The sequence below is a fragment of the Amphiprion ocellaris genome, chromosome 16 (assembly GCF_022539595.1).
Source record: "Amphiprion ocellaris isolate individual 3 ecotype Okinawa chromosome 16, ASM2253959v1, whole genome shotgun sequence".
Classification (NCBI taxonomy): domain Eukaryota; kingdom Metazoa; phylum Chordata; class Actinopteri; family Pomacentridae; genus Amphiprion; species Amphiprion ocellaris.
In genome coordinates, this window is record NC_072781.1 from 7894975 (window position 1) to 7921172 (window position 26198).

The following is a 26198-nucleotide window of genomic DNA, read 5'->3' on the forward strand; positions in this document are numbered from 1 at the left end:
TAATGTTGCACAAGGAAACTACTTTAATGGCAGTTAAATTTGAATTAGTTACAGATTTAGATTTTGATAGGCATTATCTTGAAACGTCTTGATCAAACCTCCTAACCAGTCACAGAGAGTCGATCATAATGACCAGAAACTTCGAAAGTAAGCAAAAGCATTTATAACAAAGCACATATGAGGAGAAATTTACCAAACATTGCTTTCTGCTTGGAGGTACATGGGCACAGTCTCAGAGGTACCATGTCTGCTGAATCAAAGCTGCATTGGTGGACCATCTAAAATACCTACACAGCGTTGGGTAGTTTTAAGGTTATGGTTGGTCTGTGTGTGTCAGTGTTGTGTTTCAACTTGTTGCACTGCTCCCGAGTGGCCAAAAAAAAAAGAGAATGCAGGATAAACATACAGAAAGGGACTGTCTTGCACAAAATAAATGTTGTTTTAACTATTAAATGTCCAGCGCTTTAAATGATTTCACTGAGGAATGGGTAAACATACATGAGAGGAGTCTGCAGAATTTTTGTAGGTATAAGCAAGCACATCTAAAGAAATGTCATGCCGAAACAACAGTGTCTTACCTGAGCTACACAAACACAACCTCAACTGTTACTCAGCACGTGTGTTGGTTTAGAAGCTATGAAAAGATCCCACCAAAACTGTAATGCCAGTCTTGTCAGCCAGAAAGTGGAGCTGTGTTTGCACTACTACAATGGAGATTTCACACTTTATGTCTTTATGTAAAGTTTATTAAATTTTTTTTGAAGCTCTGAGTGACTGGTCAATTACTGAGAGTCTGAACAGCAGGGTTTTCAAAACTGAAGCCTTGGTGACGTTGTGGCATCAAAAATGACCAGAAACATTCTTACAAGTATTCATCGGAAACACTGCAGAGAAATAATCAGTTTTTGCACAATTCTGAAACGCTATTTTTGCAGTTAATCAATTCCTGTAAGTGGCACTATAACATTACATTATTATTATTATTGAGAATATAATATCTCGAGTCAACTAGATACCACAAAAATGTTGGAATACGTTCAGTTCAGTTTTCTGTATCTTTAATGTTGAAGTTGAACTATACTTTGTATTATTTTGCTATCTTGAACACATATACTTCTAGTAAATAAAACCAGTCCAGGCTTGAAGCTCATCTGGATGCACAATGTCCCTCTGTTGCAGACTTTTAAGATTTCCAAATAGGAAGTCATTACATCTGACAAGAAAATATCACTATCATTTCCCTTTCAAAGCAGTCCATTGAATGCAAAACAAACAAACCAAGGCATCACAATATACAAGACATCACGGGAAGAGAAGATTATGTTCTCTTGACAACTTTTATTTAGATGTGTGCAGTAGAACACATTAGGCTCTTTATTTACTGCCTCTCAAGACATTAGAAACACTTTGTGGCCCAGAGTGCCTGCCAGATATATGCAGTGCTGATGCATGTTTTAAAATTCTATGCTGGAAGCAGGTCCAATTTTCATTTCAAATTACATGATTGCCAATTGGAGGATACACGTGTAAACAACATTATCTTTGTTTTCTTAAGTACATGTGACCATTAATTCCACATCATATCCCCTTAAAATAAAATTCACTGATTATAAGATGTTAGATTTGTGAGATTAATCGTGCATGAAACTCTCCCACGCTCTTCAACGGGGAGGGAGGCGGCGGAGGAGAGGGGATGAGTTTTGCAGCAGGCAGATCCCATATTGCTTCTGTTTAATGTCATGTAAAGTACATCCATCTGAGTGGAAGCAAATAATCTACTACTACAAGAAGCGCCTCTGGCAGCAGACCACTCTCCTGGTAACAGATAGCGCTGTGGTGTTCAATCAGCAGTCAGGAGAGTAACAAGAGTGAAATCCTTTCCTGTGGTGTCTAATAGCATAAGTCCCTCCATCACCAACATGGGAGGGAGTCAGGGGCAAAGGTGATTCCGCCTCCCGTGCTATCAGAACCACAGCGACAGATCTTCAGCAGATGCGTGCACGGAATACAAAAATAGCCCAGATTTAACGACTGTGGCACATTTCCAAAAATGTGTCCCTCTCTGTGTCTATGAACTGTGAAAGTTATCTGACCGGGCGAGAGGTGTTCTCTCCTGCACCCCCAGTCAATTTGTGTCTCGAGTCAGGGCCTTTACAGATCAAGCCGTTTGATCCGGCTCTGTTGGCTCGGCCGTCTGCTCCTGAGCAGCTCGAGCCTATTGACCGAGGCAGCCGTGTCGCTGGCACCAGCCAATGACACGGAATTTCCATTCAGTTCATCTCAGAGTTTGGGGAAAAAGCCTCACCTCTGGAAATAAGAACATGTCAACACTGATTCATGTCAAAAAAAACGATCGTGTCCCTGTCCCCAATGAGCTTGCGTCTCTGTGTCACAACAATAGTGTTTCTATGTCGGTGCTTGTGTTCAGCTCTGCCTCTTGCATTGTATCACCTGAGCTAAGAATTCCCTATACATGAACATCAAGACACCATGTAATTACATTTAATTAAAAATCTGCAAAATAATAATCAAAAACAGCACATTTTAGAGTTTAAAGGTGACTTAAACAACTCATTTTATGCTACTTCCTACAGCATACAACACAGCTGAGTAATGTGAGTGAAACAGAATCAGTTAAATGTCAAATGATTCATAATTGTATCATCTTATAGTAATTGCATTATTGAACAGGATATTTAGCTCTTATGTAAGCTTTAAAACTAACAGTTTTGATTGACTGTATTAAAAAATACAGACCCTATAGTAGGAACTCAGTGCAGAAAAACTCAATACATCTTCATGACTAAGATTCAAATCTTTTTTTTTTTTTTTTTAAAATACCTCACATATCCACATTTACTTCTGACTACAGAAACAATCCTCCTCAGCATGGAGGACACCAGTTTCTAGTGCGATGTCCTGTAAGTCTTAACAGACTATTCTTTTCAGTTGCTCTTTGCTGCAGGGATTGTGTGACTCTACCTTTAGAAACTCTTGTGTAATTTTGGCAGAGTCCTTTAGATCATTATCATGCTGGAATATTTCTCTTCTGCCAAGCATCTGCAGATTAGCATTTTGGTATTACACTCACAGGCATTCATGGTGCCATCTATAGATGCCATCTTCCCAACACCTTTTGCACTGATGCAGCCTTTCATCATCACAGTCCCACCTCTGTACTTCACTGTCAGGACTATGCATTCACTGTGGTAGTCCTGGCCAGGTTCATGACAAAGAGTCTTGACCCCATCTGAGCTGAGCAAATTCATCTTGGTGTCATCCGACCAAACGAATGTCCTCCCATTATTCATTAGGTTTGTATTTCAAGTTCTTTAGCTAAGTTTCATCCTGCCAAAGAGTAACCAAGGTTATTCCTTGCATGCCCTCCGTAGAACATTATGTAATTTCCTTCTTGCTGTCCGAGCTGTCACAGAAACTTTGGATTTAGAGTCAAAAGAACTACATTGTACAAGCAGTGTACTGTCCATGGTATCATTTTAGAAAAACAGCCACTGCAGCTCTGATTAGTGGTACTATGAATAATTTTTTTACATCGTGATTACTGCTGTAATTGTGTTTAGACTAATTTTTATTTGCTCACCTATCTCCCTGTATCCTTGACCATCCTTGTGAATTCTCAAAATACGATTTTTCAATTCTTCTTTTCTACATGGAACCATGATGCAGACATGGAGATAGACACAAGCATCTAAACTGAGAAGGTATTCAAAAGTAATTTTATAATCATGTTCATGCAATTAAACTGAATGGAAGTAACTAGGGGCTGCACAGTGGTTCAGTGGTTAGCACTGTCGCCTTGCAGCTAGAAGATCCCCAGTTTGTGTCCCAGAATGGGCCTGGGATCTTTCTGCATGGACTTTGAATGCTCTCCCTGTATGTATGTGGGTTTTCTCCGGGTAGTCCGGCTTCCTCCCATAGTCCCAAAAATATGCAGAGGTTAACTGGTAACTCTAAGTTGTCCGTAGGTGTTAATGCGAGTGCTCTTGTTTGTCTCTATATAGCCCTGTGATAGACTGGTGACCTGTCCTTGGTGTCACCTGCCTTTGCCCTAAGTCAGCTGGAATAGGTTCTGCCCCCCCTGCAACCCTAATGAGGATTAAAAGGTGTATAGATAATGGATGGATGGATGGAAATAACTGGTGTACTCAATTTTGTTTCATTGTTTACAGGTTTTCTAACATGACCACAGTTGTATTCACTATTTTTTGCACTGACTTTCTACATGTTTTATTCAACTTTTTAGCTTAGAAACTATGCAGTTTTTGAGAAGTGATACAGTTTTGAATCATTTGTCATTTAAGTGATATTGCACAGGGAGTCCTCACTTCTGTTATGTAGTACAGTATACCTCCACTGCAGTTTTTCAGAGGAAAAAAAACACAGTTTGCTTCATGAATAACTTCACCTAACTGTAACCTATAAATCATCCTTGCATTGAAGGTTGATAATGAAAAAATTTAAACGAAAAGCGGCATTATGATTTTGGAGGATGTAGCTTGTACTGTATTGGTTGTAGTCATTTCAAACTTAAATTTGCAAATGAAACAGCATGTTCCACAGCAAACAAATTATGTGACAACACAACAAAATGTCCTGTTTATAAGAGGCATTATTGGAACCATTTTCATTTTACATTAGTTGCTTTTGTTACTGTGCAGAGTGGAGAAAAAGTATTTAACCCTCTGCTTTATCTGCACCCCCTCCCCCCTAATCACTTTAATACAGTCTCTTAGAGGAGCAGGCTAAATTTAGAAACTAAGAAAATTGAATTTCTGAAAATCATGCTTTGCCAAATTGAGGTACTGTAAGAATAAGCCAAGAAAGCGTTGACAACAGATGTCTGACAACGTTTGAGAAGGGATAATAAGAGATTTCAGCGTAATGTGTTTGGATCGATGGGAATGACACTATTCAAACATTCAAAGAAAGTTAAATATTCAAACAATGAATCTGAAGAAATCTGGTACAAGGAAGATCACTTTATTCATTCAAATGAGAGAAAATTCCCTTAAGCCTTTCAAAGGGATTTCTATCATTGTATAATGGATTGTATATCTATATGAAGTGTATCTTATTTCCCTCTTACACTCATCTCCCTGCTCATTTGCTTGCTAAGAGTCAACGCTCTACTTCACACTACAGACTGTACTTTCATGTGTTTTTTTTTTTGCACAGAAGTCTTTCCCTAAACACTTTGACTTGGATGGAAAACATCATAAAGTCAAAGAAAGATGGTAAGGAGAATTCATAAGGCTTCTTCCAAATTGTGTATGCCGCTGACGTGCTGCAGTGACACTACAATGTTCCGAAGATGAACTATTAAAAGCGTATTTGACTTGGCCTTGGTGCATTCACACCGTGTTGTTTCATGCCGGCAAAATGAATGCGGACAATCTGGGTAAAAATATTACTTAATTTCAAAGGTTTAACAGGAATACAGACAAGCAACTAAAAAAACGAAATGAAATGGTTGTCACATTGAGGATGGTTGCTAACCTCCTCATAGTTATTGAGATGAATCCCAATTAGCATAATTGTAACAAATCTACTACCGCACACGTCATTCAGAGGTTTAAACCATGTTAAATTAAACACATAATGACCCTATGCAAATAATATCTCGAGAGCCACCCACCACACATTTCAGTAAACTTCTTGAATGCTGCTGCCACAAGGAATTGTGGGGCATCATAATTTCATTTCCTTTTGTAAAATATGGTCCAGTGTATCCACTAACCTAGAAGCACCTTTCCTTAGCATAAAGAGAATTTGACCAGCTCTTCTCGTGGCTGCCACTTAGATAATTCCAGGTCATTTCACTCAGTTAGGAAGATTCCTAAGTGGTGAAGGCTACTGGACCGCAACCAGGGTCAAGCCCATATCCAGCACACCTTTTTCACTCCAGACCTTTTGACTTGCCACAGTAGGGAAAGCATAGGAGTCAGCCTCGGAAGAAGCAGACTGCAAACGATAGCAACTAACACTATCCTTGTCAGTTTTGTCTTTCTTTTCTGCTAATTTCAAAAGTAACTGCACCATTTCCAGGATGGCAACACTGATCAAAGCTGCAGATTCACAGTTGTATCTCCACAGCTGGAATCACTCTCATACATGGACACGTGGAGATGTTCCAAGTCTGGCATCAACAGGTTTGCAGCAACAGTTTTCCTCCTCACTTGGCAGCAGAGCAGTGAGTGTCGGAAGATGACTAGTCCCTCAAGGTGCACTGTCTTTCAGATCATCCTGTTATCTTTGTGCCTCCATCCCCATAGAGAAAGTCAGCTTCACACCGGCATGCACAGATGAATATGCCGGTGATTAGGTTGGCCGGCAAGTATCCCCAGATGGAGATCCCTAATGCAGTTAGCAAACTGTCCATTCCAGGCGGCAAATTTTTGTGTTTGCTGCCTGGAATGGATGACAAACCATTACCTTCGGTCAGAGTGAAAATAAAAGTTTAAAATGATTGATGTAAAAATCATCTTTCTTTGGAAAGCTGCAGCAAGCTCATGCTAATTTCTCCACTAAATGCTGATCCCAAGCTGTTTTTTGGGACTCCTCATTTACCCAAATCTCTCCAACAGGAAGTGCAGAGTGCAAAGTTAGCCCATAGACCCATCAGACTAGGATGGTCACATCAATGAGAAACATGCCAGGCTGAATTGTACCAGAATTCTCTTTTAAGAAGTGCCAGAACAAACTCAACAAAAACCTCCACTGAGGCTCAGATTTGATGTACGTTTGGATGAGGATAATAAGTTAAGGCAATCATGATCCAAAATGGTGAAAAAACAGTTATATTCGAAGTTGCCATTATAGAGTAATTATAGCAATTACCTGTCATCTGCCTTGCATTATTTAAATTTAGCACCACGGTGAGCCAATGATTTGTTTGGGTTTTTTTTTGGTTGGTATTTTGGTTTTGTAACAACATAGTGTTCTAGTGGGTGCGACAACCTGCACAATGCCAAATGCAACAAGTGGCGATAAATGCACGTAACTGTCTGTCAAACATGCAGCTTGCATAGCCGCTATGGGCAGCAAGTGAAACCATTTTGATGCTGCACAGAGAAAGAAAATAAAAGAGAGGAAAGGGAGAGGGTTTTTGTTTGTGTGGATATTTTCGTGTTTGCGGGATGCATCACAGAAGGCCTTGGCATACATTGAACTTAACATGAATTCCAGATGATCAAAAGGATGAATACTAAAGTGAACTCTTCCGTGGTTTAATGCACCGTTTGAACATTCACAGCATTTCCAGTAAATTAACATATTCTTTGGTCCGCCTGTGCTTTGAATCAACAGACAATGACCTGATAAGTACACTGTGATACTACAGATCATTTCAAAACGCAGAAACTCGGTTGTGCAGAGAAACCTATAGAGTTGCAACATTATTGCCGTGGGTCAAGGCAGAAAACAGTTCTGCTGGTTACTTTTGCAAGTAACTTTTTGCAATTTACTCATACAACAGGGAGTAAAATCGAAACAATTCACTAACTGTTGTAGCCATAATGAAGCAGTTCTCCTAATCTTAACGAAGCAGTTATTTTAGCCTAAACATCTGTTCTCCTTACGTAAATTCTAAAACGAAAAAGTGTAAGATTAGGAAACTTGAGAGTTATTCTGAAGGATGTATAGAACAATAGCACATTTTATTGCATAATTAGGACAACTTTCAGTAAGCCCACAGTATAAAAACGAATACAAAATTTGCTTTCTACAGCTGGATATTAGCTTCTGGCAGACAAATCTATATCAGCAGAGGAGATATGGAGTTGTCCATCAGAAAGCACTAACAAGATGACTTATTTTCTAAATGCAAAAATGTTCCATGTAGTAATCTGATGACCAAACGTAAACAATCCTTTTAAAAAATGTTTTAAAATAATGTAAGAAAAAATAAGACATACCACAACATATCTTTTTAAACAATGAAACATCAATATAAACACCAGTTTTGACAATTCAGGCTATAACAACTTCTCAACATCCACCCTGCCTACAGGTTTTCAGATATATCCCTCCAAGCAGAAACTCTGCTTTCCAGCCTGGTTTTAAAGGATCAGTACATTTCTTTTTAAAAACAATTGTCAGGTGCTCATACAATGTGTACATTGACATAAGTTTTGCTCGCTGGAATCATTTACTTTCTTCATGAAGGTCACAATGCTATCCTGTCTATTCTATGTGAAAATATATAAATGTACATACCAACATAATGACATTAATTCCAAAATGTCAGAGATCTTAAACAGGTAAATGAAACTCAAACTATCTACATAAAGGCCACTAGAGGTAAGTATGAGGTATGAACGGACTATTTACTGTGAATGACCTGTGTGTCTGAGGAATATCTGTCTGTTGGTGAAATAGCTGATTTGAGGGAATTTATATGTTCAATAATTCTTTAGTAAAAACTTCCCAACTCTCCACATTCGACACAGTTAAATCATGCTGCAGGAAAAGAGCCTACGGTAGGCTACGCTAGGTGTAGATATGAGGAGAATGAAATTGTATAAGAAATAGACGCAATACTCATCTGCCTAGAGATTGCAGGGCAGACTGACATTTTGATTTCTTTCCTGCAAGTTTGATGTTAATGATTTGGCTTTGGATGGGGAACCTTCATAGAGTCTGAGCCATATGAGTGCAATTTCCGTCCTGGGGATGAAAGCACATCGATTGCCCTCTGATGGTTTTTATGGGGGGCTGCTTTCATCCAGACTGAGACATTATTGAACTGCACTCAGCATTAATGCAGGACTGATTCTGTGTAACTATATCAACAGGAGTCCAGGCAAACATTCAATATGCTATACTTGTATGCTGTAGCAACTATACCACCGCATAAGTGTTCCGAGTGAATATGCAAATATCAAAGAGAAGGGGGATAATTTCATTTTCCTTACAATGGAGCACAAACCTCATATGATCCAGTGAATAAAGACGACAGAAAGTCAGCACGTCAGCCACCCATGGTAGGCATAAAAATGAGCTTTTTATTCTCAGTAATTGATTAATATTGCAATTAGACTTTGCAGTCGGCCAGCCCTTCTGCATTCACATTAGGGAATTTTATCCCTGCTGGTGTGCAGTAGGAAGGATGCTGTTGGAAGCCTTTCTGCCTTTATGAATCCCTCTCTCAGTGTCTGCTTGGATTAGGGAATCATCCACAGCTGCCTCTACTGCGCTGATGGGGTTTATGCACGGGTTAAACGCTGAAATGTGCTCAAGTGATTCCCTTATATACCAAACCTTACTGAATTGACCCACAAAGACACGGAGGAATGCAACTGTCTAAATGAATATGTCTAGACAAAAGCTACTTGTGAAGACATCACAAAGCCGGTATGCTTTTTTTGTTTGTATTACAGCAGCCGCCAAACAGATTCGAGGGTTGTTTTCATCCCAATGATGGTTCAGAAAATGTTCAACGTATATTTTCCATCGAGTTAAGATGCGCTTTGTGTTTCAGTAATTCTCGAGGGAGCAGGATTCACCTCAAATATGATTTGGCATGATATAGTCTGAAGTACCTCATTAAATGCTTCACATATCTGTTTGAAAATAGTGTAAACTACAACTGGCAAGGGAATTATAGATTTTCTACAGTTGTTACAGAGCCAGGTGTGCCTTCATGAGTTGTCTTCATCACAGATTACATTCGAGATGGCAGGACAAAGATTTCCCTCTTTAACTCTTGGCTGTCTGCAAAATGTGCATTTGTGCCCTGAAAGCATGAGCAGTAAATTTATTTAATCAATCTTGCAACTCGGCTGCAGTGAACGGCTGAGCAATCAATGATGCCTTTAACCTTTCATTTGTGTCATTAAACTGAAAATTCTCAGTGTGGGTACAATCTAAACCTGTAAAAGGGACACCTGGTGATATTTAGCACCCAACACAAGACTGCAGACTCGGCATCTTTACCTGTACAGGCGACACTGACCTCTGCTCTTTTTACTTAATTTACTGACAAACTATAAATATGGAACATAGAAGACTCACCTCTGCATTCGAAATTAGCGCAGCACGAGGTGAGCTAAAGGGCAGGGGTTATTTTAGAAGTCAGATGTGTTTGCATTACTGTGCCATAAACAAAAACCCATATGAATGTCGAGAGGTCCAATTAGGCCCCCTATTACTACATGTGGCTGTATGCATAACAGGTGCAGCTGATTCAGAAAGTACGACTCTTTCCTAAATAATGACCAGAGTCAGACACCAACATTGCCTGCAGACAGCGCAGCACATTATCCCCAATGTTGTTTCCCCTTGTTGATCTGAGATCTGCTTATCCCTTCGCTCCTTCACCTAATGGTCTGGAGTTAAGGAAGCAAGACTGATTGTTGGTCCAACCTGAACAACAAGTTACACAAAAGCCATGTTACACAAACCCACAGGACACTTGCATCTCATCCAATTTGCAGTTTTGTTCTTTAGCCTGCTCACTCCTCTCTTTCTCTTTTTCTTTCTCAACTAAGACCCACAATCCCTTCAGATCTCAAGAGGCTTAATCAGTGTCTGTGTCAGACTACTTCACGGCAGCCTTTGGCCACAGCGGATATTATCCATCTTTTCCCTCTAACAAATCTGTCAATCCACTCAACGGGAAATGAAACTTTTCCTTTTTGCAGACAAGCAAACTGTTTGTCTGCAGCAACGCCCTGGCAAAGAAAAAGAAAAAAAAACTAGAGAAAGCAGAACAACACAAATTCGACATTAAAATACTCGAGGATGAGAGCTCAGAGGTGTGTGAAAGAGTGCGAAAGTGGCACAAGCTCCACAAAAAAGGAATATCAAGAATAAAATACTGGTTTCAAATTCACAATGTATGCAAAGGGGTAACCAACCAGGGGAAAGCTTGCTTTGATTTGACTCGATTTGCATAAACCCTCCCAACTATGCTTTTAATAAGTGATCTTCACCCAGGGAGTTGCCGGTGCATAGCAGATTAGCATATTCCAGACAACATAACCACTGGTTGGTTTGAAAAAAAAAAAAAAGAAAAGGAAAAAAAAAGTGGTATGAGGGCAAATTGGCAGAATAGCAGGGGAGAATGAGGGGGGAATGTACCAAACAGACCTGTTTGTTTTGGATTTCATTTTCAGTAACACAGCAATAAACAGCTACTGCTGGAGAAATAACCACCCCTTATGACTCCCCTGCTAATTTGCTAATGGCTGGGTTGTTTCATAGTGCCCCCTAGTGGTTTGAAAAGTGTCCGTTTGTGTGACGTGAACGAAGCAGTTGATTGGAAAACCAGAAACTGTGCAGCAGCAGAATAAGACCAGCAGAGACTCTGACTTGCTGAGGACAGACACTGACAAGGGAGGAGGGGGACATAAGAAAAACATGGTACCAAGATGCAACCTCGCATTAAAATGAAATCTTATTCCTTTTAAGAGCAAGTCTGTGTAGTCTATAAAACATGTTACAAAAGCTGGAAGATGTGAATAACATCCTGACACAGTCTGTTGTATGTATGATGTATGAGGGACATGTCTAAAGGAGACCTTTGAGGCAGGAGTCTCCTACGTGATCATTTCTTCACACACTAGAGGGGGCTAGATCATTAGGAGCAAGTTACATTAAATAAGAGCTGATTATGATTACAGAAAGTGCTCTGGTCATGTATTTCCCCACATTCTACACCTACAGTAAGACTCTCTCTCTCTCTAGCTCTAACCCCGAGGAGGCACAAATTTGTAATTTTCCTGGTCACACAGAACAGATAAACAGCTACATCAGTGTCAGCCGAATCAGATATTACGAGCTGGGTCAGGTTAATCCCTCTCCCATCATATTACCCTTGAGAAAGAAGTGACATTGACTGTAGGATGAAATAATGACAAAATAAAAGATATAGTGTAGTGGGTCCACACTTCAGTGCCCAGGATAAGCTGAAGTGCCAGTTAATTTGCTGCAACTTTAATTTGCATGTATTTGAAAGGCCAGAAACTAATTGGTAGTAGATAGTTGCATGTTGATAGAGGAGAACTGTCAGAATATTGGCAGGAACGGGGACACGGGGTCCATTGTTTAACCGCCTTCCGGAGGGAGTAAAATCTCATTAATTGGCACAGTGAAGTTTCGGTTAATAATAAATCCCACCTAAAAAGATTCAGAGCTGTGACATAGTTTTCAGATTTTTACTTCGTATTTTGCACAACATTCAAAACAGAAACCCAATACCAGCATGAGAAGCTGCAATCATACTTATCGTGATGTGTTTACTCAGCTCACATTATTATGTGTCGCAGTTTCTTTCACAGATGCGAGTCTGTGAAGACTCATCCACACTCTAATCATGAATTATTCTATACCCACGCTCTCAGCGATATCTAATCCCAAAAGCAATGCAAGCAATATCCCAGCAGCCGGTTTTCACTTGCATTAAGAGCATTATTGCAAATATAATGGACCAATCATTTTCATTTTCAAAACAGAAAAGCAGCATCCTATGTGGATTTGTGCAACAGGTAAAACAACTGTTGTATGCATTAATGTATGTTGTTGCTACAGAAAAATCTTCAATTTCAGTTTGATTGTTGTTTTTATATTATTGTTTATTATTTGATTGTTTTCCAATTCCAATAATTGCATATTGCTTTTAATTGTTGCAAAATCTCTTATGAAGCTGCATCTATGTGTGTATGCTTTACAAAAACTGGAAATATAAGCAGTGTGCTTTCTACATTTCCATCTTCATCAATATTTGCATTTAACCATTTAGCTTTAAAGATAGCAGTGCAATGTTTAAACAGATAAAAATGGGTGGCAGCTGAAAGTATCGTGCCAGATAAAAAAATAAACTACATACAGCAAGGGTTGAAGATTTGGCTTCCCGAGGTTTTCATCTACTGCATGTATATGATGGTCAGCAGTTTACTCTGAGCTTCCACGGCCAACTGAACACTGACCAGTTTCCTTGACAACAGAGTGCAACATCTCAGCCATTTTCTTATCAGTGTCCTTGGTGATCAAATGTAGCTCTAATTAGTGTGATTTATGTATTTAAAAACCTCCACCACGGCTAAAATTGGTCCCATTTGCTCAGAGCACTGAAAGACAGAGACAATATTGTTGTTTTTTTTTTTTCTTTTTTCCACTGACCTTCGCTGTGTCTGCTTTGAGGCTGCATCCTGGAGTCTGTCAATTGTTTTAAACAGACGGCTGTTGTTGATTCTGATTTATTTACCCCTCCTCCATCCATCCACATGGTCTAGAAGCGTCTGCAGGCCCTGTGTTGGGGAGAGAGGGGGGCAGCTGGATGAGTGTGTGTGTAGAGAGTTTACATGTGTGGAGATGATGTCAGCTTTACAGTGTGAGTAAAGACAGATGTGTCATAAGTACAGACACAGTCAAGAGAAACACTGTGCTGTGCTGCACAAAAGACCACTCAATTTGCGTTTACAAAGTAACTCTTAGACCCATATTGTGGAGGGGTTTAGCCATTTCATGTCACTGATGGCAGTGCTAAATGAAATAACTCACTGCCTCCCCTTCTGAACTCACTCTCAGGAAATGATGATGATCCGCAGGTTCTGATCATTAGTTAAGCAAAGCAGGAAGGAAAAATAAAGAAAATAAAGCACACTCTTGCTTAATTCAATGAGCTCAGGGAGATTCATCTCCATACAGCCTCACCTGCTCTGGTACGAACAGTAACTTAGATCTAATGTTAGCAAAATCGACATAGATGTTGTTGTATAACTCAGTTTCATGAACTAAACTGAAACACAATCTTAAATATTTCTCCAAAACATTGCATTCTCGTGACTAAATAGACAGAAAAATTTTAATTTCAATGTTGTTAAACTCAGATTGCAGCTGAGCAAAACATAAAGCCTTGAAATGACCAGAACTTTCACACATTTGGAATAAAATCACATCTTCATGAGGGACCTCAATGTGTTCTGGTGTTCTTTTCTGTTTGTACTACACGTGTTGTCATCATGCTGGATTTTGTTTAAGCATTTATAATCATTTCATAATGCGTCATGATGAGTCAGCTTTATAACAAGCAGTGGCCCACTGGTGGGTTGGTCTTCATCAAGTTATGCAAAATTGTTCAAATCAACAAAAAAGAAGTAAATGTTTAAATTCTCCAAATTCGGTGAAATGCATTTAAAGAATGCACAAGACATATTTCCATTTGAGGCCAGGCTCATAAAAAACACAGAACATTTAGATTTTGAATCCAAAAGACACAATGTGTGTGATCCTCATGGAGGAAGTGGGGCTCAGGTGCAAAACTGTAAGTCCGTAATCAAAGGGGAAAAAGGTGACACTACACAAAAAAAAAAAAAAAAAAGCTTGTGATGGAATATTTCTGTTTCAGTGTCATCACCATGAAGCTTTAGCAAAGGTTTGGAACAAGCTGATGGTGTTAGTTAGCAGAGAAAAATATGATTTTAACAACCTTCAACCAAAAAAGGAAAAACTGTGTTAAAGGGGTTAATTCTTCTGCATTGTGTTGCTTTGAAGCTTGTGAGGTTTCTATTAAAAATCTGCTTTACAGGCTGCTGAGCACATGCACACACTCCTTCCTCTTACATATACACACAGCATATAAACAACATAAGTAAAAAATGGAGGCTGGTTTATCTGTGAGGAAGATGCTGTAGGAGACTTGAAATGTGCGGGTTTTCTTACAACAATAAGACATTTTATGGTAAATAACATCTGAGGCCAGCCTACCTCTAGTTAATGTTGCTCTCTCTCAGGTGGGATGTGAGATCTAGAGCAGAGGTCACGACCTTCCCGAGGCGGCAGCTGATTCTTTTCGCGTTTGTGTAATTCCTCTGTGTGCGGATAATGTTATTGTGACATCCAAGAGGACACTCCACAATATGGAAGAGTCTTATTAGCGAGAGCCAAACAAGCCCACATGGGCGCTCATAATTCATGCAGGTTTCGGCCTGTCTTGTAAAGAGACGGGCATTGATCAGGAGAGCCCACCCTGGCTGAAGTACAGCGCCATGACGATAACTCGATGAGAGGAAATTTTGACAAACGCAACCGAGGCCACAAGAGACTTTGCATGACGTTGCGGTGCTGTCATTTCTGGATAAAGGCCAGATGTGAATAAACATACACATACTGGCAGGCTGAATTTACAATAAACTTCCAAATAAAGAGTTGCACCAAGACATGCCAAAAAAAAAAAAGACAGAACTCGCTCACATATGTTCACGAACAACCAGCCACACGCACGTTGCAAATGCCCGTGAAAGCTATCATGGTGAATGACAGCTTATACATTGGATGCCTTCGAATGAAGGCCACGAAGTGACAGTGCGTAAGTCCCATTGCTCAGCCAAGTATAAAGAGATTTGATGGAGCATCTGTTTGGAGAGCACTGAAACAACAGGCGGAACAAGAGTGGAAATCTGGACCAGACAGTCTGCACATTGTCATGCAGCTTCAGATTATAACCCATAATAGACACAACAATGGAAAATCACGTTTACGCAAACAGAAGACTTAGAGAATTAAAATCAACACATCATGCGATATGAATGCGTTGCCTTCATACATCTTATATTATTAACTAACACTGAAAACGATTTGCAACAGCTGGTACAGATGTCGAGCTCTGGGTGTCGGTGTACGGAGAAAATACGAAGAGGAAGGTAAAGAAACATCAAGTAATTTGTACCTAGAGGAGCCGAACTGTCATTCAGTTAGAACATGGCCTTCACCTTGTTGTCAGTTTAATATGATTGTGAGTCACAGCCAATGACAGAGCATCTGTTTGTGGCACGGAGGAATCAATACTCGAGCGTGAAGTGTCATTTATCTTGTTACGCACTGACTTTGAAAATAAAAGCCCTGCTTCTTCCTGAATGTGGGGAAAAGGGTAATCATACAAAGCAGCTCTTGTGAATTTCAGCTCAGTCTTGAGTTATGCTTAAAGATTTTTATCTCAGTAAAAATACAAGCTATTTATAAGCGTTGGAACCATTAAAAATGTGCTGTATTTTAAAAGCTTGCCATATTTCGCTAATGTAAAGGCTGAATCTAAACTACAAGTTGCTAAATAGTAAGGTACTTTCTACCAATGTTTGGCTGAGATTATTCTTTTAGCTGCTATTTTGCAGATCAAAAAACTGCAGAAGTGCACAGAAACATCAACCGATAGAGCCAACTCTTCAAAAAGCTTTATAACAAGCAAGTGAAGATGCTTTAGTTGACAGATTTGTCAAGAAAAAATTGTTTATTCTTTACGCATCTGAATAGATTTTACATCATGTTTTCATGATTCTGGACACTTCCGATTTCTAAATTTAGGAAGTAAATATGAAAGACTTAGGTCCTAAAAAACAACAAACCCATGATATCATCCAAGTTTCTGTTAACAGTTTGGAAACCTTTCCTCTGCAGTGTGGGGGAATCACTTTAGGGACACACTGAGAGGACAAGGGACTGCTTTCCTGGGATGTTGACATATTTTCACATTTACATTAACTACTCGGCTCATAAAGTTAGTTTCCAGTTTGATATCCAGGTGCCAGTAAATTCCAGAAAGTATGTGGAAAGAAGTTTAAAGTTTGTATATGAGATGCTTTGTAAACCTGTCGGCGAGCTGACATGCTTGTGCTCCTTGCTCCATTAGCTTCTCCGTCATGGCGCTCCCTCCCCACTCCGTCTTGCAGTGATTTATGACGGAGCGGAAAGACTGCAGTGTCGCAATTTGTGTCCTATCCGCATGTCACCAAAGCGGTCCAACTATTTAAACTGTCTGTAAAAGAAGAAGTTAATCCCTGAGATCTACACTTGTCTATTTACAGGTTGTTATATCTATATCCTTATGACATAGGTCTACCGTTATAGGATTCGTTCATGTGTCAAGACTACAATGTTTGATTCTTGATCTGCACTGTTGCGTACCTTCTACTCAGATCCGTCACATACGGTTGTTTTTGTTTGAAGATGCTGAAATGACTGCATAGTGCACAATTTACTTTCCTGCACCCTTGTTCAAAATGATGCCTTTGATGGAAAATTCATTATGCTAAAAAAAGACGCAGGATTTTGAGTCCATGGTTTTGCATATTCATCAAACTGTTGGTAAAAGAGAAGGCAAATATGTCGAATTTTGGCAGTTCTGCTCCTGGGACACTTAAAACAAACCCCATTTTTTTTTTAAAAATTACTAAAATCCTTACAGACATTGCAGTAAATCTTCGACTAACCACGCTAAACCAGTCCTGTGTTGGTGGCATCAAGAACATATCTGACAAATTGCAGCCTCTATAAATCTGGCAAGGAAAGGTCAATAATTCAAAAGGTTTTCCAAGTTATTTCTTGTAGCCAAGCCTCTGTGATTCTCACCAGATGGCATTAAATCAGTGGATTATCTCAAGAGGAATTACTGAAACCAGCAGTGAAACTCTCTGCATTACTGTGCCGTCTGGCAAAGAGCCCTTCAAGCGCTCATATGTCGCCCATAGGAATTTAAAAGAACATAAGAAAAGTTTAGCTGAAATATCGTCTCTTTCTCTGCTACTACCATCTTCTCAAATAAATGTAACCTCAAAAGGACTGCTGTTGTACGTGGACACGGAAATCTTCTAACGGTTCTTTCTAATGATGGCATTTGCACAGATAAAACAGGGTTCACAATTTTCTCTTATAAATACTTAAACATCTCTGTAAGAATGAAAGTGAAGCAGCATCCGATTGTCAGATTCTGACAAAGTGTACAGTAGAAGTCACATTTAAAAATGCATCTACAGCAGACTTTCTATGTTTTGGTAATTGCATCTGGATTGTCACAGTACGTATCCACAGTGTGTGGCTGATGTGTGTCCTATCTACTTCATGTGTGTGTAATTTTACAGATAACATTTTTTATATGCAGACGATTTGTTGCTTTTTATGAGAAAATATTTTATCTACCTCAGAGGTTAATAATTACACACAGCAAGTCGGTTGCTCCAAGTAGTTTGAGGCTAATTTTCACTGTTGTAATTTAAATACATTGTGTGGTTTCAATATAACATTCTAATCTGCTCATTGGCATCTACAAGCTTTCACACGAGAGGACAAGTCAGTGCAACCAATAAATAAATGCTGTACTCATCTTGTAGTAGAGCTGCAACAAAGCAGGTAGACAATGTACTCTTTTATTGATGTCGAGGTTGAAGGCACAACATGGTACCGACGCTTTTCTTTCCAAAACTGTTACACCAAACATGACCAAAGGTGATTAAATAAGGAGAATAATACTCAGCGGAATCAAGAAAATCTCTGATAGAGGCTAGATTTCATTTCTTAATGCTCAGCAATAGTTGTTATCTGCTACAAAACACTTTAGAGTTATTTTTTTCTCATTCAATAACAAGAAATCCAATCTTGTCATCACCTGCCTTTGCCTGAAAGGCATATACCGTGTGAAAATATTCAAAAGCAGTGTTGTATCCTGGGCTAGAACAAACAGGCCTTTCAGGTCTCAATTAGATGCTCAATTGGCACCTTTCATAGTCACCCAGATCCATCTACAGGTTGGGGCTGTTCTCAAGCAACAGACAAATCAGACATCCTACAAACCAGAAGACTCTTCCGTGAAGGTATTATTGTGTCATTTTAGGAACCGCAAAATGCCCATGTGTTAATAAACATGGCAATTTTACTGACATTTGATCATATTTATTGTAAGGTGACAAAAAAATACGCAATACAAAAAGTGTATTTGATGGCACACTGTGTATTTAGCACAAATAATACAGTAAATTTTAGCAAACTATTATCAGTACAATCAAATCATTTGCTAATCATTTTAGAGCAGGGGTGTCAAAAATCGGCCCTCTAAAAGGGTCCAATCCAGCCCACGGGATGACTTTGTAAAGTGTAAAAATTACAAAGAAGACATCACTTGCAAATTGTAAATTTGTAAAACTATAAATTGAAAATAATTTCTAGACCTTGACAAGTTGTTTTGATCAGAAAGTAGAATACTTGATTACTCATTGTTCTTTTGTCATTTTGTGTCTCATTTTTGGAAAAGTTTCTCTTGTTTTTGTTGCTTTTTTGTCTTGGTTTTGTTGCTTCTGTCATGTTTTTGTCGTTTTGTTTGTCATTTTTGTCGTTTTGTGTTTCCTTTTTGTCTCGCTTGCATCATTTGTCTATTTGTTGGTCATTTTTTTCCCGCTTTTGTCGTTATATGTCTCATTTTTGTAATATTTTGTCTTGTTTTTGTTGTTTTTTTTGTTTCACAATGTACTTTTTTGCACTAAAACAAAGGAAAAATTTGGAGTTGTCGTTATTCATAGGTTATTACGCAATGATTTTACTGGTCTGGCCTACTTGAGATCAAATTGGGCTGAATGTGGCCCCTGAACTAAAATGAGTTTGACACCCCTGGGTCCCCCAATTTAACAAATAAAGGTCAGTTTTCTCATCATTAAAAAGCTGAATAACATAACATAAAAAATTCCACTGACCTACTCCAGGTATCTTAAGTTAGGCTTGAAACTGCAATATTTGAATAAACAGGACTAAATCTCTGGAGTTCCTCAAGAAATATAATGTGGCTCCAATATTGTCATCACCCTTGTGTTTGTTTTGCACTCAATAAATCAATACACGATTGCTAATTTATTGTGAGTATTCATCATCTCAATCCTAATATTATGACAGCACATCTTCAAGCATCACCTTCAGGTTACAATCTCCACTCATACACGAGAAATAACAAAATCCAAAGGGACGATATCCAGGAAATTTACTGAGCAAATTTGTGCTACCCAGACAAACTTTGTAGAATTTAGTGGCTCCATGTCCTCCTCTGAAATGTCATCATTTCATGTGTGTAACGAACAGAGTTAAGCTAAGTTTTAGTTTATTGTTCTACAGAAATTCCACAGTGAACTGCAGCTGTAAGCTGTCCAAAGCTCCTTATGCTCTGTGTTTCAATACAACACACCCGAGCAGCAGTATAAGATCAATATGTTACACCTCACAAGCAAAGAGAGACAAACAGTGTTTGTGTTATGTCTACTGTTGTCATTACATCATTACGAATTTATGCAAAGTGCTTTAATTATGCACTAGGCCAAAGCTGGAGGGACCACCTTAAATATTTATTGATTATAAATGTCATATTTCACTATAAACTTGCTTTATTCATGGTTGGTTTACTCTTTGCTTCAGTTAACATTCCAGCATGTTTGTAGTCACCCTCTGCTCCAGCAATGCTTTACAGGCTCTATATTAGCAAAGGTTTAAACAGTTTACAATACAGTGCTAACAATAGTTGAAAGAGTGTACACAGCTGCACCGCACTACAGTATTTTCTTCATGCAACAGCAGGACTTATATGTTGTGAGATTTAAGTGCTAAGTATAAAACATTCAAATAAAAATTTAAGTTTTGCAGTTAGGTATGTTTTGCTCCTTATATTAGTTCACCTTACCATCATTACATAACCAAACCACAATAGTGAGTAAGTGAAATAATGGGCCGTGAGATTTTACTTGGCCTTGCTTTATTAGTACATCTATTCAGTTCCTTCTCATCTGACTAGGTGCAGGTGCTGTCTGGAGAAAAAATGCTGCACTGAATTCATTTGATCTGCTTTGTTGCATCAAATGAAGCACAAACTGAGCAGATGGGAACATCTGTAGAATGGATGGTGCTTGATTTCAACCACAGCTACTGCAGTGATCCAAGGATGTGAAGAAAAAAAAAACATCCTCAGAAAAATATAGGACTAATTAGTTAATGCTCTGTTCTTCAGCTCTGCTGCTGAGCCCTTCCATTATCTGTTACTGCAGTATTAGTTGCCGTTTTAATATGCAGATTTTCTAGGTCAGCATACACTATGTTCAACCAGAATTTTCTTTTTCTTTCCTTCCTGGGATTCTTTCATATTTGTATGGGAAACTGTACCGAATCGCACAATGGAAATGTGATGAAAATCACTCAGGCCATAGTTTGAGCCATAGTGATCTCAGTTCTGTAATTATGAGAGGTTTTTTTCTCCCTGCGGCTTGGATTTTATCCTCTCTGGAGGAAGATCAATTGTAATCATCTGAAGTCTCCATAGTAATGAAAGTGATGTAAGGCCTGCTTTCAGATGCTGTTTTCACAAGCTCCGATAAATGCTCCATAACGATCATATCTGGTTATTGATATTTGCATGATAGCAAACATCCACTGTCCCAAAAAATGCACAATAGTTCTGCATAATTCACTGTCAGCAACTAATCCAACACTGAGGGGAAACAAATGTGCCTCATGCAGTGCCTGCTAGTGTTACATGTGCTAGTACACGTAGGTGTTTCTTCTGCAAAGCTAGATAAATAAATTGTCTTTTTCCAAATGAGGGGACTGTGACTGTGGAATATGATACAAACAAAAGAAAACATAATCAGATCAAACATTTCAGATGTCATTTGATATTCCCTTTTAGTATAATATTTGTTGTGTACGGCTGTGGAGAGTAGGTGCCTTCATTATCACTTCAAAAAACACGATTAACATTGTTTTATTATTCTGATATATCACATCTGATTCTGACCTGATGAGAAGTCTGCTAGAAAATTATGCATTACTTTTGTTTGTGGTTTCAGAGACTCCATTTGTAATATATGTAATGAGAATGAAAATGAGAGAAAATAAAAATTCACATCCGCAAACCCATGCGCAGATGCAACAAGATTGGGTTTAAAATACACTGTATAGAAAATGTAAATATACATTCATGAACTAATGGGGACTGTAAAGTATTTTTTACATTGCAATTCTACTACAAAAAAGGCACTACAACACAATAATTTAACATCAGTTTAGCAACAAATTTAACAAAGTCTGTCACCCAAAACCTACAAAAACAACTTGTATTTAAAAGCTGAGTTACAAACAGAAAAAGCAACAATAAATAAATAAATCAAACTTGATGGTAAAATAAAAAAAACACTTTTAAAAACAGTCAAATTGCAGCAACATCATAATGATTCATTATGGCTATTTACCCATGTTGTCAATAAAGTTTTCCAGGCCAAATAAACAGTCCTGGTAAGAGCTATTTAGCTGAATTTAGAAAAGTATAGAATTAAATATAAAGAACATATCAAAATATTGTTTTAAGCTTTGTGTAAAGTTTGTGACAGAGATCAATAGTCAGCATAAAAACCAACATTTTTTTCTCTTGTGTATCTGTTGCAAAGTTTGGCTGCGATCCTCAAACATCAAATTTTTGTTTTTTTATCGATTTCACTATAAAAAACAAACAAAAAAAATAAATAAAACACTCGTATTCCAGCAGCCAGGGAACCAAAAACAGACTTTAAAGTAACAGAAATTAACTACCTTATAAACATACTGTACACTTTCATAATCAAAATGCATTTTCTAGCCTTAATTTTAGATGATGCTTAGATGATTTAGATGATTTTTATATCATGCTTATTTTTCAGCTTTTAAATGTTTAACAGGGAATATTGACATGCATTAAACAATGAAATTATCTAATAAAGTAGACATAAAAAACTTTATAAATATGTACAAGATACATTTTGACTGAACTTTAAAAAATGTATGTAAAATTACATAGTCAATATTTCTTTTTGTGTTAATTGTTGCTATAAAAATATAAATACAAAAATAAATTTACCTGTTTCGTCTATTAAATAAAATGGAAACATTTGTGAAATTCTGCTGAATTTCCAGTTGTATTTTATTAGTCTTTTATGCAAAAATAAAATTTCCTTTAAAAATAAATTTATGATTATTTATAGTTTCAGATTTTTTCAAATTTATATTAGGCGTGTAAATTCCAAATTAATTTTAGAATGTTATTGTTAGTTTTGTTTACTTAAAAATACTGAAAAAAAAATCTGTAAAAAAAAAATCTATTTTTTTAAACAGTTTTTTATGCTGCTGTCTGTCTTTAATGGGTAGCATAAACATTTTTCTAAGCAAGTTTACCAGTGAGATGAAAGTCCACATAAACAGCTGGTCGTTTTTATGTAACAATAATCAATAACTCATCAGAATTTCCCACAACTTGTGTTTTATTATGTGCTTATGACAATATGATATGGTGATGGAGAAAATGACCGAACACTGACTTAAAAACAGCTCTTCTTGACTCTCCCTCCAGCTGAATAAATCAGCTCAGGGATATTTAAGACGTGTGCTGTGTTTTTAGTATAGTTTTACTACAGATTAAAACTGTTTTGACACACCTGCCGACCCAGTAATGTTTCTGTGTGCAGTTGTCATAATGTGAATATAATAGAAGTGGTAATTTGTATTACTTAATTCCAAACAATACATATTTCCAGGTGTGTAATTGTACTTGCTCTCACTATTCATGTGTTAAAAATGGTCTAAATCTGTCACAACATGACAGAAATGGTCGAAGGTGGCCCTTAGATGTGCTAATACAGCATTTCTTCATTGAAGAGTTTTATTTAGTCAGTTCCACCAGAGTCCAGTTTCTCTATGGCATGAGCTGATTAATGTGTATCAAGACAAAAAAATTATTTCATTAATAAAATATTCTATAAATCATGGTGAAAATATGTTTCAAAATGTGGCTGTGTTTTCAGCTTTGGGAAATGTATAATTGAGGTACTTTTGAAGTCCGTGGGATATATCTTGCATACATTTTCACTAAAAGTAAAAACAAACTAATGTTTTTTTATGTTCTTTATGATCATGTCTTTACAAATTCCATATATATTTATTATGGAAACAATCACTTAATAAAAAATGACTGGATATCACTAAAATGTCAACTAAATAACCGTCCAAATTTAATAACAACCACCTTCTAAATGGCTACACAATAATAAAATTAGTTTATTCAAAATTTGTTTTGATTGTGTTCTTTTTATGAAGTTGAGATAATCATGACAGATATTTCTTTTTTGGCAATATATCAAAACTTAAATGGAAAATAACAAATTGTATCTGTGTCCAAGGAATCACTTTCAACTAATTTACCCATTACAAACATAGACAGTCTATGATTACAAAAACACCTCTCAAGGAAGTGTGTTAATTCCAGATCACATGACCTGCTCCACATGATGTCATTTCCTCCTGAAGAAAAGACTGGCCAGACTCCAAGGCTTTCTGAGTTATTTAATATAAAGTAATGTGTGAGTCTAGTGTGGATTTATGGCATGTCAACAGGTTAACTACAATATCTTTATAAATAACTTTCAATTTCAATTTTACTCAGTTGTATATATAATATTTAGAAGAATCTTTCTGTAAAAATGCCATGTGGTGTTTGGTTATAGGCCGCCATGGTGATTTTAGGCCTGAAAACAGCAAAAATGTCAACTATGTTACAAAAGGTCTCGCAATTATATATTGATGGAAGGCTGTGTAACTCAACATTTGATTTCTGTTTACTATAGTTAGCAACCAGCAGTTAAAACGCAAAACTGGACATGGAGCAAACAAAGTGGTGAGCTGCAAAAGGTCAGAGGTGACCTTCCTTCCCCTAATCACAAATATAATATTATCCACAAATGGGCACATTCAGTATTTTACAAAGTAACATTTATGTACACAGATTTTTAAAAAGTTTTGGTTCAAAGTCAACGACAGGAAAATGACAGACACTGTCATCTTCTAAACACCACATACGAGTCAGAACTTCAGGGAAGCTTTGACTGAAACTTTGCAAGTCCAACCCTGTCTACTCTACTGATGTTAATGGGACCATTTCTTTTTAGAAAGAGAAAAGAGAGAGAACCAAATATAAATGTCCATCAAATTTTCCCTGAATGCCTCATTACTGGTACGACTGGTGCTGCCTTTTCCAACAAAGCATATTCACTGAGGATAACAGAAGGGATAATGACTGGACCTGCAGTGCAATTGTTTGGCTACAAACACCTGATTATGGCGTTTGAGCGAGTTTGAGAAATGTGATGGCCGTTTTACTCTGTCTTTGTCTGTCAGAAATGATGGCCCCTGTAGCTTCTCAGAGAAGGCTGAGATGTAACCGGGGGCGAAATCAGACTGTCTCATGGTTATTCAAATGTCACTGGAGTTCTGATTAACATGCGAGTGAGTAGATAATGATAGATTCCTTTTACAGTAATTATGAAGAATACTGAACATAATTACCAGCAAAGGAGTCTGACAAGTGGGCTAAGATGTCAAGTAAAATAAGCAGTCTCATGTCAAGTCTGAAATCCTGTGATCTTGTCAGTGATTTCCATATTGAGCCAAAATAAAATCCCTCTAAGAACACTTATTAAACCACCAACAACCCATTTCTGTGCATCAAAATTACATATTTAGAAGTGAGTGCCTTAAAATTGCTGCACCATCATTTCCTTTTACAATCTGCCATTCTCTGCAGTTCAAGCACACAAGCTTACCTATGACTCCGCTCAAACACTGTAAAAATAAGCTGCATGGTGGCAAATTATAGCATTCAATATTATATTCAACCCGGAAGTCAATTGTGAGGAAGAATATTGACACAAAAAGCCCCACCCTCCAAGCTAACAGGATTGGTTCCTCAGGTTTGTTACATATGAAACCCTGGTTGTCTGAATCTGTGTTTTTGAGACTGTCATTGCTGCACTGCAGTTTTAAGGTGGAATTATTCTGACATAACTCAGTAGATTCTTTTAAAAACCCATTTTTATAGGCTTGCTTTAATGCAATGTTGCCTATTGTTAAATTTATTAATTACTATTTTTTGTCTATTTTTTTCATTTAATTGTTTTTTTAACTTACATTTTATTCTTTTAACATTTATTTACTTATGTATTTGTTTTACTCATTTACTGTTGCTATTGTTATAATTTTTACCCTTGTGTTTATGGTTTTGCCCCTCATTTTTCTTTTATTCCATTCGATCCTGCCCTTACTAGGAATTGGCATTTTATTATTCTATCTGGTGCTGTTAAATTAATTCGCTTTGAGTATCTTTTACCATGATTGGACTGACCACTCTTCTTCCTGAGTATCTGTCTTTTCTCTTCTTTTTGGCTTTTGAACGTGCTATAAAATATTTATTATTATTATGATATAACATCACTTATCTCACTTATGTGTTGTTCAGCATAAAAAAACAGAGTATGGACATGTTAACAAGGTTTAAAAAAAAGATTTTCTGGTTAAAATTAATGTTTAATGTAAAAGATCACTCTTAATGACAAACGCCACAGAAGCTGATGACTTTGCAG

General features: G+C 37.6%; 1 protein-coding gene across 1 annotated transcript in view; it reads right to left on the minus strand.

Annotated features, from left to right (window-relative positions):
- Positions 1-13237, minus strand: part of sorcs3b (sortilin related VPS10 domain containing receptor 3b) — an 87001-nt gene extending 73764 nt beyond the window's left edge. Inside the window, exon 1 of the mRNA XM_035956496.2 lies at positions 13141-13237. The gene's annotated coding sequence lies outside the window, so the exon portion shown is untranslated. The remainder of the gene's footprint in view (positions 1-13140) is intronic.
- Positions 13238-26198: the final 12961 nt, after the last annotated feature.